This window comes from Penaeus monodon, chromosome 22 (genome assembly GCF_015228065.2).
Source record: "Penaeus monodon isolate SGIC_2016 chromosome 22, NSTDA_Pmon_1, whole genome shotgun sequence".
In the NCBI taxonomy this organism is placed as follows: Eukaryota; Metazoa; Arthropoda; class Malacostraca; order Decapoda; family Penaeidae; genus Penaeus; species Penaeus monodon.
The window spans coordinates 9,086,476-9,086,802 of NC_051407.1; positions in this window are offsets into that span (position 1 = coordinate 9,086,476).

The following is a 327-nucleotide window of genomic DNA, read 5'->3' on the forward strand; positions in this document are numbered from 1 at the left end:
CCCCTTCCTTTGTCACGTTTATTCGACGATAACCATATACAAAAAATAATAAATGCATTCGCATACGTAGAGACTGTGACCTGTATCGATTACCTTACGAGTTAACAACAAGACAGACATTATATGGATATCAAGACATGCCAAACATATTGATATCTGTATAGCTTTAGATATCTTACTATATGTCTACAGGTTTATTAATTTACATCTGCTAGTATTTTTTATCTTTCTCCTTATATTAATATCTGTATACGTCTATGTCTACTTTCTGTCTGCCGAGAACAAAGGTTCTTAATCTTCAGGGGGGCTCAACTCTAAAGGAAATTG